Consider the following 8,023-nt stretch of genomic DNA (forward strand, 5'->3'; position numbering starts at 1 on the left):
TTAGAACCCCCTGCCACTGCTGCCATAGCTACTGCTGCTGCTGGAACCTCCTTAGCCACCTTGGTTTCATGGTTTAGCAAAGTACTAGCCTCTGCCACCAGAAGGGCCAGAGCTCCTGCCTCCAGTTTCCTCCTTTTATCGATCCAAAATTTGAAGACTAATTGCCAAAACCACTGTAGTTCCCACCACCTCCAAAATTGCTTCCACTACCACCACCAAAGCTGCCTCTGCCTCCTTTGTTGTTATAGCTGTCATAGCTGCCATTCCCGCCATAGCCACTGCCCTGTTTTCCATAACCCTGTCCACCACTTCCATAGCTTCTGCTTCCTCCACAGTAACTAGGGCCACCTCCTCCATAGCCACTGTCACTGCCAAATCCATTATAGCCATCCCCACTGCCACCATATCCACCACCACCACCACCACCACCACGGCTGCCACCAAAGCCACCATGACCACTGAAGTTCCCTCCTTGACCAAAACTGTCATTGCTACCAAACCAGAACCACTTCGACCTCTTTGGTTGGATGAAACACTAGCCAGCTCTTGCTTCGACAAAGCCTTTCTTACCTCACAGTTGTGGCCACTCACAGTATGGTATTTCTGAATAACAATGTTATCCACAGAATCATGGTCGTCAGAGGTGACAAAAGCAAAGCCCCTCTTTTTTCCACTGCCTCTGTCAGTCATAATTTCACTTTAATTCTGTTTTCCTGCTCAAAATAATCTTGAAAGCAATGTTCTTCAGTGTCTTCTTTAATACCACCAACAAGGATCTAATTCACAGTTAAGTGGGCACCTGGTCTCTAAGAATCTTCTCTTGACACAGCTCTCTTAGGTTCCACAACTCTTCCATCCACCTTGTGTGGTCTTGCATTCACTTCCTCCACAGTGGCGTATGTGACAAACCCAAAGCCCCTGGATCTCATGGTGTTTGGATCTCTCATTACCGCACAGTCGATGAGTATTCCTCATTGCTCAAAATGGCTCCTCGGACTCTCATCTGTTGTTTTGGAGCTCAACCCTCTAAGGAAGAGCTTCCACAGCTGTTCCGGCTCCTGGGAGACTCAGACACTTAGACATGACATCAGGGTGATGAGAGCCTTCAGTGACGCTTCATCAGCAGCGCCAAAGAGCAGAAAGGAATAAGATAACGAATGTGCTCAGTACATTTTTAGTACACTGATTTGCTTTTGCATTTTCATAAAAATTACATATTTTCAGATACTTATTTTTCAAACTTTTGGTTAGTGTACAGAGACATAGGGTTCGAGACATAGGGTTCATTATATGTCATACTTTTTAGTTTATGTTCTGTTCTTACACATCTGTCTCCTATCCCTTATCTCTCCCAAAGTATTTCTCTTCTGTTTCCATCACACACACACACACACACACACACAAACATATATGCATATACACGTACATACATGCATGCAAATATATAAGTGCACACCACACACATACATGTGTGTGCACACACACATAAATATACGTGCACACACATATATACAAAAACACACATGTACACACCATACACATGTGCATACACACATATAAACGTATGTGCACACATACACACACACATACAAACACATATGCATACAAATTTTCTCTTGTTCCTTCCCCTTCCTTTAGAATGCCCCCTCTTACCCCACTTCTATTTTTATTATCTGTCTTCTGTCTGTCTGTTATCTATCTAAATTTAAATTAGATTCTGATTATAGCAGAAAACATGATATTTGTGTTTATGGATCTGGCTTATTTTGCTAACATGATAATCTCAAGTCCCATACATTTGTGTGAATATCATAATTGCATTCCTTTTATGGGTGAACAAAATTCCATTGTGTGTCTGTGTTATCTTTCCTTTATCCACTCATCTTTAGATGGCCATCTAGGCAGATTCTAGGTCTCAGTTACTGTGAATAGTGAGACACTAAACACAGATATGGGAGTATCTCTGTGGTCTGCAGAATCAGACATTTTGGGGCGTATACCCAGAAGTGGGATAACTGGGGTTTATGGGAGTTCTGAATTTAGTTTTCAGTTTTTTGAGAACATCCTTTTCTATGGTGGCTATACATTTATTTTACCAGTCATGTTTGAGGGTCCTTCTTTCTTCACATTCATACCAGCACCTTTGCCATTTATTTTCTTGATGATGGCCATTCTGACTAATTCTAACCAGAGTAAAATGCCTCTACAAGTAGTTCTCATTTCCATTTCCATGATAGAGCTGACCACTTTCCCCAAATAATTTTGGTCATTCTTTTTACTTTTTCAAGAACTTTCTATTCAACTCAGTAGCCCATTTATTGACTAGATAGCTTGCTTCTTTGGTGCTTAATTTTTGGAACTCTGTATTGATTCTAAATATCAATTCCCAGTTAGATGAATAGCTGGCAATATTTTCTCCAGTTCTGTAGGCTGTTTCTCCACTCTGCTGATTGTTTTGTTGGCTACTCAGAAGCATTTCAAGGGCCTGCAATCCCACTTGTCACTTGTGGGGATTGCATGCTGGGCTATTGCAGTTCTTTGTTTTTGGAAAATCCCCTCCCCCAATGCCTATATCCTGAGATGTTTTCCTCTAGCCATTTCAGGCCTTCCATTAGATCATCATACAACATCAATTTAGGATTGATTTCTGTGTGGGGTGAGAGATATAGACTAGTTTCATCCTTTCTCATGTGAATACCCAGCGTTTCCAGCAGTGTTGATGGAAGAGTAGTTCTTCTCCAATGCCTCTTTTCTCTTTCACTTAAAAAAAAAGAGACTAGGTGTCTTAGCTGTACGGCTTTAGTGGTGGGTCTTCTGTCTTGTTCCATTGGCCTATGTGTCTGTGTCTCTGACAGTCCCACACGTATTTTGTTAGTGTGGGCAGTTGTACAGTTTACGATATTATGATAGCATTGTTTAAGACTGCTTTGGTTGTTTAGGGTTTTTTGTGTTCCTTTTAACTTAGAAGGTTTTTTTTTTTTGTCATGTAAAAGATGCTGTTGTAATTTTGACTGTGGTTGTATTAAATCTATAGATATTTTCAGCAATTTAGTAATTTTTATAATATTGATTCTGTGAACGCATGAACTGGGAGCTCTTTCTATCTTCTGCAGTCTTCTTCCATTTGTTTCTTTGAAGTCCAATGTAGCTGAGGATGACCTTGAACTCCTGCCTTTACCTCCCAAGTGCTGTGTTATAGGCATGTATCATCATGTCCAATCCTAATATTACTTGGCAAATATATGTACAAATGGTGTGCACATGTGTGTGTGCATGTACATATGTATGCATGTGTGTGTATAGGCTTGGGGTTGATATTGTGCGTCTCTCTCGACCACTTTCCACTTTCATTTACATTGCATTTCTTGATTTATTTATGTTGAACCATCCTTGTACCCATGGTATGGAACAAACCTGATCCTTCCTTAAGATCTCAATGTGTTGTTGAGTGTGATTTGTGTACATGAAACCTTCTCTCACTGTCTAACCCGACAGAAGATACAAAGCTCCAGCAAACATTGGAAGATAGTTTCTGCATCCCTGCCACAGATCCACTCATAATCATCCATTATTCTAAAAATTAACTTGTAAAAACCAACCATCTCCATTCACACTTGTAAAAGTGATAAAGGGGAAGGGTCACAGAACACACTCACACATCCTCTGTAGTATGTAGTAAGTTGGGAGGAAGTGTGCACAGCTCTTTCAGTCCCTGCATCTATGGATGGACAGATGTGACTGAGGTGCTTGAGTCTTTCTTTTGTCAGATGTGTTTCATTTGCCATTAGGAAACCTTGGCTGACATATTTTTTGATAAGGTGACTAAACCTTCATTTCTGAAGGTCTTGATTCTTCAGTGTTTCTGCCATGAATGTGTGAATGTGTGAATGTGTGAGTGTGTGTGTGTGTGTGTGTGTGTAATTGGGGATATGGACATCTACTACAGTAATATATTAATTAAATTTTTTTCTTTAAAAAATTACATTTACTTATTGACTGTGTATGTGTATGTACACATGTTCCATGGTGCATGTATGAAGGCCAGAGAATAAATTATGGAACTCTAGTCTCTCTCTCTGCCATGTGGAACTTGGGGCACAAAGTCAGGTCATCAGGACTGGGTTCTTAACCGGCTCAAGTATCTTTCTGGGCCTTTTGTTTTGGTTGTGAGACTGGACCCTGTTCATGAAGCCCGGACTGGCCTTGAACTTGTGACTGTCCTGAATCAGTCTTCCAAGTGCTGTCACTCCTGGCATCTGCTACCATGCCTGCCTTCTATCAATTTCTAATATTGAACATGGAGCTACTAAGGGATGATCCCAGGAAATTATCTGTGTTTTTGACATAATCCCATTCACTTCAACTGAGTGTCAGATACCTGGTTTTCCTTGGTTAGTTGAGATTAATTATTCCGGGGGAGTATAATTTCATCTCCTTTGCTTGTTCATTTGAGGAAGCCAGCTGACTACTGCTATTTGTCTCAAGCTTCAGGTCAGCCAAACCACATTAATCAATAATAGAAGTATGTGTATGTTCTGAGCAACTGAGATCTCCAGACTCATAGAATTCAAAGTCCTAGAGACAGGATTTAAAGGTATATTCATGTATCTCAGAGACAACAGTGAAAAGAGCCATTCTCACTTTCAAATTTGATTCCCAAATCAGTGCATTCTGGCACCATTGATTGGTCAACATTATAAACACTGTTTTGCACTTTGTGACAGAACTGTCCTTCCATTGTATTGTCGCTCATCTGTTTCTGGAACAGAATCCCCAGTAGTCCACCCCATCATTCTTTTTTAGAAGGATAGGTCATGAAATACCATGGGTATGCACTTATTGCTGCTCTTCAAGTGAATAGGTTCTTGGTCAGAAATGATGTGTGTGGGACATTATGATGATGGCAAGACATTTGCAATTCTATTGAATTCTGTTGACAGCAATTCAAGAAAAGCACAGAGAAGACAAATTCCCATCCAGGGTATATTCCTGGTCTACGAGGACATGTTCTTTCCCCCTTTGTGATGAAGTGGACACATTATAATGCATATGTTGGTTAGTGGTTAGCTAGGAGACCCAGGGGATTGTGCTGGTCTAGGGCTCATGGCTGTGTTTTACTGTTGGCAAGCCAGGCGCTTGGTGAAGGGGAGGCCACATTTTTAGCCCGTGTTTAACTGCATCCTTGCCATGCTGCCCATTTTCTGCATGTTCTAAGATGACTTGTGTCCTATGTATATTATGAAGAACTTCTCAACAGAGGCCCTTCTCTAGTGAACACCATAGCTAACTGGAGCATAGACATCTATCATCATTTAGTGAGTGTCACCCAGAACATAGACATCTATCACTTCTGTGTCACTCATAAAGGCTTAGTCTCACATCCTTCACAAAATTTAAGTTTTTTAAAATTATTACTTCTAAAATTCTTTTTTATGACATGACCTCCTTCTCTATGATTCTGGCCCTCAGTGTTACAGATGTTGGATGTTTTGCTTTGTGCTGAAAACAACTTTTCAAAGTTGTTTCCATTGTTAAAATCTCTATTTTCTTTGCCTGTTTGCATTACTCAATTCCTGCTGACCTGTTTTCAGGTTTCTTTATTTTTTTGTCATTCCATGCTATAACCCTCACTCAATGAATTTTTAATGTTACGCATTCACATGTTTTTTTTCCCAGTTCTAAAATTTCTCCATTTTAAGAATGAGGCTGAGGCTGTCTGCACCTTCTTCTTCTTCTTCTTCTTTTAATATTTTTTTATTACGTATTTTTCTCAATTACATTTCCAATGCTATCCCAAAAGTCCCCCATACCCTCCCCCCCAACTCCCCTACCCACCCATTCCCACTTTTTGGCTCTGGCGTTCCCCTGTACTGGGGCATATAAAGTTTGCGTGTCCAATGGACCTCTCTTTCCAGTGATGGCCGACTAGGCCATTTTTTGATAAATATGCAGCTAGAGTCAAGAACTCCGGGGTACTGGTTAGTTCATAATGTTGTTGCACCTACAGGGTTGCAGATCTCTTTAGCTCCTTGGATACTTTCTCTAGCTCCTCCATTGGGAGCCCTGTGATCCACCCAATAGCTGACTGTGAGCATCCACTTCTGTGTTTGCTAGGCCCCGGCATAGTCTCACAAGAGACAGCTATATCTGGGTCCTTTCAGCAAATGCTTGCTAGTGTATTGTCTGCACCTTCTTATTCAAAGAGGTCTTTGACTCATGGGGAGTGTTTTTTTTTAACATTAAAAAATGGCATTGTTTTACTTTTGCCAGCAGGCATGGGTTGCATGTTGTGGTAGGTGTGCTGGGCTCAGTGCAGGTATGAATGGGGTTGGGGAGGTGATGGCTTGGTGGTTGGAAGGGAATGAAAAGAATTAGATGGGCTTCTGGGAAGTTCAGAGGAAAGAATCATGGCCCACTACAGCTAAGCCGCCAATGAGGTTGAGAGACTCTTGGAAGTCTAACTGCCCATCGCTGTTGAGGTCCAGCTTCTTCATCATGTGGTCAAGACACTGGGGTACTTCTGGTCCCTTGTGAAGGCAACCAGCTCCATGTTCATGAAGGAAAGGAATTCAGTTTTGGAGAGTTGAGTGTTGTTTCCATCCTTCCCGCTGTACTTTTGGAAAACAGCAATCAGGGATTCGATGCATCTCTCAGTCTCTGTAGGCTTCTTTGCCAAGTTGAGGAGCGAGGTCCGACTGCGTCTGTGGCTGATGGTGGCTGGGACAGGAGTGGCTGGGGAGTGTTTTAAAAGCTCTTTATGCCCTTGACTTCACTGTCTGGATCATCTCAGAGTTTCCACCTGTAGAGCGTGTATCCTCTGAGAATTGATCACACTGTCCTGATCCTTTGAATATCAGATACTTTTAAATTGAATTTTAGGCATTTTGAGCATCACATTATAAGTCTTTTGGTCTCCTTATCTACCACGGGGAATGTTGATTTATGTTATTAGCAGGTAATCAGCCTCATTAGGTTCAATGTTTTCTCTTGACATTTGCAGATGGTGTTTGCAATGGAAACCTAGCTTTTGAAGCCTTCACGTTGCCCCGTGGGTCAGTTTCTTGTGGGTAGCACTCCAAGACAGGACAACGGATGACATTTTAACCTGGATCCCTCAGTCTTCATGCAGCTGTGCTGTACACGCTCAGTTGAGGGATGATGCTGGAACCTGAGGCAGGGTGAGCACATCCCATTCTCCAGCTTCTTCCTCTCTATGATCTCCACATTTTTAGTGCCCAGGGATAGATAGTTCCCACCCGTCCTTCACTCAATTTTCCTGAAGTATTTTTAAGGTCCTGGTATGGGACACAGGATTGCTGTTGGGTCAAAGTCAAAGGACAAAAGAGAAAAAAATCTAGGAAGCTCACCTCTTGGAATATATCGCTCTGTCATCTTTCTGATCTATCTACAGCTGCTTACCTCTGAGTCTATGAGTAGTTTCTGTTTGTGTCTGAGTTTTCCACTATAAGCAGTGGGGGAGGTTGGTGGATTATTCCACTTTGTCTGGCTCTGGGCTTTCTAGACAATGAGGTTTTCAGCAGTGTTTCTAAGGGTGCTGCCTGGGAAGCAGAGAGCTTGTCCATGCTCTTGTACCAGTGAATAGGTCACACTGGTGATGGAGATGCTGCACCAATTATCGGATGGAGAAAGAGAATGTCTATATCAGTGAAGTGTAGTTGAGAGTTTATTCCTTAATCATTGATGAACAAACATCCAGTTATTTTTAGAACATACTGTAGCTTTCTGTTTGCTGCCAAACACATTGGAAACAGAAGACTTTTTTTTTTCTTAAAACATGATGTCTGTTGGTATTTAAATGGCAGTTGGTGCTTGGAGTTGCCAAGAGCTGTTGTAGGATTAGAGGAGTTTTTGTTGTAGCTGTTGTTGAGTTTCTTGAATGAAAACTGGAACTCCTGAGGCAGCCAAATAATGGCTTCTCTTCCTTATGGGAATAAATAGAACCTATAATTTGAATAAGACTCTCTGTTTTAAGATAAGATACTGTACCCTGTTTTGGAACATT

The 8,023-nt window shown here is 41.5% G+C and overlaps 2 pseudogenes; both read right to left on the bottom strand.

The window, feature by feature from the left end:
• LOC110302503 (heterogeneous nuclear ribonucleoprotein A1-like) lies at positions 1–1,052 on the bottom strand (annotated as a pseudogene).
• Positions 1,053–6,371: 5,319 nt separating this feature from the next.
• On the bottom strand, positions 6,372–7,392 carry LOC110302423 (protein S100-A11 pseudogene; annotated as a pseudogene).
• Between the last annotated feature and the right edge of the window lie 631 nt (positions 7,393–8,023).

The sequence above is a fragment of the Mus caroli genome, unplaced genomic scaffold (genome assembly GCF_978045245.1).
Source record: "Mus caroli unplaced genomic scaffold, Mus_caroli_1 scaffold_11, whole genome shotgun sequence".
Classification (NCBI taxonomy): Eukaryota; Metazoa; Chordata; class Mammalia; order Rodentia; family Muridae; genus Mus; species Mus caroli.